This window comes from Somniosus microcephalus, chromosome 6 (assembly GCF_052327205.1).
Source record: "Somniosus microcephalus isolate GS21.2 chromosome 6, FLI_Smic_1.0, whole genome shotgun sequence".
NCBI lineage: Eukaryota > Metazoa > Chordata > Chondrichthyes > Squaliformes > Somniosidae > Somniosus > Somniosus microcephalus.
In genome coordinates this window covers 114,888,531-114,892,282 of record NC_140992.1, presented here as the reverse complement: position 1 = coordinate 114,892,282, position 3,752 = coordinate 114,888,531, and positions in this window count along the sequence as shown.

Sequence of the window (3,752 nt, the reverse complement as noted above, 5' to 3'; positions counted from 1 at the left end):
TGTTGAAGTCTCTGGAGTGGGACTTGAACCTGCAACCTTCCGACTCAGAGGTAAGAGTGCTACCAACTGAGCCACAGCTGAACTATATATTATTACTTATAGTTAAATAGCAAAACTCCCGACAATTTGAGCAATACAGAAATAGAATTGGTTGGAGCATAGGGGTTTCACTGCAGTATAGACCAGGGGTTCGTAACCGGGGGCCTGCAGCCCCCTAGATGTCTGCGAGGGGGTTTCAGGGGGTCCGCCATTAATAACCTTTGGGATTTAAGGAAAGAAAAATACACCCTCTCGTAAAGGTGGGATCGAACTGAGCAAACTGGCGGCTCCGGCCCCGACACCAACCTGTTTCCCCCCCTCCCGAAAGTCTGTGCGATGATGGCAGCAGCTCCACTTGCTGAGAAGGGAGAGAGGCGGCGGTTGTTGAGTGCAGATTCCCCCGGCTCGAGCTTTCCGTCCTCCGCTCTCCTCTCGCCAGGTCCCGCTGTATATACGGGCGGACTGGCCTGCTGGCCAAACAGTTGCAGTGCAACCAGCAGAGTGCCGCCGGAACCACCTACGTGTCCAACCAATTCGACATCTAGACTCGCGACCAAAAGCATCCGACTGCACCCTTAACTTATTCTGTGCAATATCGGAAACTCCCAGATAGATTTTAACAAGAGTCTTGACTCACACTGTAGTATAATTACAAGGGTGCTGGCTGCCCTTTGGTGCCAAACCTGATTCACCCTTCACCTGCGAGCCTATACCTTGAGTGCTAGCAGTCTTGCTCTACCAAGGAGGGCGCAGAGGCAGACCTGATTGTTCACACCCAGTGTTGGCCCCCAGCTCAGATTTCAACCTTCCAGGATTGTCCTGGAGTCACTGGAAATAAAACATTCATCTGGACGTTGCTGCCAGTAGTTTGCCTGCAGGCCTTAAAAAAATTGTGTTTCTTTCATTTTCATTGTACATTTTTGTTTATTAATTATGAAAATATTGAAGATGGGGGAAAAAGGCTGTTTGACTGACAATCAAGCAGAGAACCGGGACCGGCTGATGTGCTGGGAACTGTCGGTGAGGGAGTCGGGGGTTGCAGCGGAAAAGAGGGAGACTGGGGGTCAGGTGATTGGGGCTCATGTGGAGGGAAAGCGGGAGTGGGATGGGCGTGGGGACCAGTATTTTCTGCAGTGCCGAGATAGCAGCAGCAGTAAACATGGTGAGTGGGAACGGCGCTAAGAGAATTTTTATACAGTAAAAATACTTGTGTTGTGTTACAGCGGTTCCGTGGAATTTTTATAACACAGGAGGGGGGGCTTCAGAAGCAAAAAGATTGAGTACGCCTGATATAGACTGAAGAGTTGAAAAATGCAACGCTAATGAGCTAGAGTGCCATCACTGGCAAGAAGGTATAATTACAATGTGACAAGTTTACATAGGTAGTTTCCATTATAAATGTGGGCAAACAAATTCATAATAAGAAACATTGACATCCTGTCCTAATTGTTATATAATACATTGATATTATAGTTAAATGTGGAATAATATGGCAATTCGGGAAGTGGAGAAGTAGAATTAGCTTGTTGGTGCATAGGAATTTCCCTACAGTGCAGTCTGAGGATTGGGGAGATGCAGAACTGAGATGTTGCAGCGCCACCACAGGAAGGATGGTATAATTATAGGTGTGAGATTATTAATGTATCTATATATATAAAAGAGCTCTTCTGTCTGTCCCGATGTCTGTCTGTCTGTTCTCTATACGTTTGAAAGTTACAGAGCGTACCGACGCGCGCGTCGCCTCAAAAGAAAGCTTGCGATTCCAGACCGGTCATAGGCGTATTTACGTTTCGGCCGCACAAAAATCCCGCCCGCGGTATCCGAAAAACGTTCAGCCTTCCGCTCATTAGCATCTCATTAGCGACCGTGTGACGTCGAGGTCGACCAATCGGACGGCGGGTTCCTTCCTACAGTTGAGTGTCGAGTGACTCGACGATTGACCAATCCTACGCTTCAGTGACCTGACCGGTCGACCAATCGGTGCGTGTGTGGGCGGGCCTCGGAACCGAGGTGAGTGGCCGCCATCTTGATTTTTCACGATTTTTTCCCCACACTTTCAGTGTGTTAGGGAAGTAAGGTAAATATTTGAATTATGTGTTAGGGAATTAATTAACAATTTATTTGAGTTTTATATTGTGTTTAGCAACCCCCCCCCCTCCTCCTCACCCTCGCGCAGGGGGGACTCGGGGCCTGAAGCTCAAAAAATTTCCCTCTCTCTCTCTCTCCTTCTCCTCTTCCCTCTCTCCTCTTCCCTCTCTCTCCTTCTCCTCTTCCCTCTCTGTCTCTCTCTACTTCCCCCTCTCAGGTTTCACGGAGCGCGGGCGGGCCGCCCGAAGTTTCCCGCTCGCTAACGGCCGCCAAGCCGCCCTTGCCTGCTCCCCGCGGGCCGCCTCGCGCCGCCCGCACTGACCGCGCATGCGCCGCCCGCCCGCAGCGGCCGTCCATCAGCCGCGCGATACGCGGGGGGACCTCAGCTCCGGTCCGTCCCGGCCTCAGAACCCGACCGCGCCTTAAGCGCTAGGCCCCGCATGGCCGCTATCGCAACGGCACCGGACCTCAGGCGCTAGGCAGGGGGAGGGGCCGGACAGAGGGGAGCGGGGGAGGGGAGGGGGTGGGGGAGGGTAGGTGTGGGGGTGGGGAGGGGAGGGAGACAGGGGAGGGGAGGGAGGGAGGGGGAGGGAGGGAGGGAGGGAGGGGAGGGAGGGAGAGGAGGGGAGGGGAGGGAGAGAGGGGAGGGGAGGGAGGGATAGGACAGGGAGAGGACATGACAGGGAGAGGGGGGACACACAGGGGCAGGGAGACCAAGCGCCCCAAAATTGCCCTCGCAACGCGGGGCTCCCCAGCTAGTCTATATATATAAAAGGATACTTCTGTCTGTCATTCCGTCTGTCTTTCTTTCTGTCTGTCTGTCTGTCTTGAATTAACTCGAAAGTTATAGAGCGTACCTACACGTGCGTTACGTCGAAAGAAAGCTGACGATTCCAGAACCGTCCTAAACGTATTTACGTTTTGGCCGGACAAAAATTGCGCCCGGGGTATCCGAAAAACGTTCAACATTCCGCTCATTATCCGCTCATTAGCATCGAGTGACGTCGAGGTCGACCAATCGTATGGCGGGTTCCTGGCGCGTGCGGCCGGGCCCTCCGACGGTCGAGTGACGGGGCGATTGACCAATCCTACGCTTCGGTGACCTGACGGTCCACCAATCAGTGCCTGTGTGGGCGGGCCTATCGTTCTGAACCGAGGTGAGTCGCCGCCATCTTGATTCCAAACTTTTCCATTCTTTTTCCCGCTTTCTGCGTCTTTAAAAAAACGTTGCTTTTAAAACACATATTGTTTTTTAAAAAAGTTAATTACTTTCTAAATCTTTTATCTAATCTCATTAATTTTCCTACCTTTCCCCGTTTTTCCAGGTAGGCCTCGAAGCCTTGGCCTCTCCTCCGCACCCACGCCCGAGCTAGGCACCTCCCAGCCCCAGTCAACAAGCGGCCCCCGATCGCCGCCATCTTTGTGAAGGCTGGAGGGGCGGGCCTCAGCCGAGCGCCGCTACCGCCGCCATCTTAGTAAAGGCTGGTGCAGCGGTGGCGGCACGGAGCTCCGCGGAGCAGGTGCGCGGCGGCGTCTAACTCGCGCCCCCCCCCCCCAGTCTGTCTCTCTCTCTCTCATCCCCGCGCCTCCTGAATGCGCGGGGGAAGAGGCCCGGCGCATCGTGG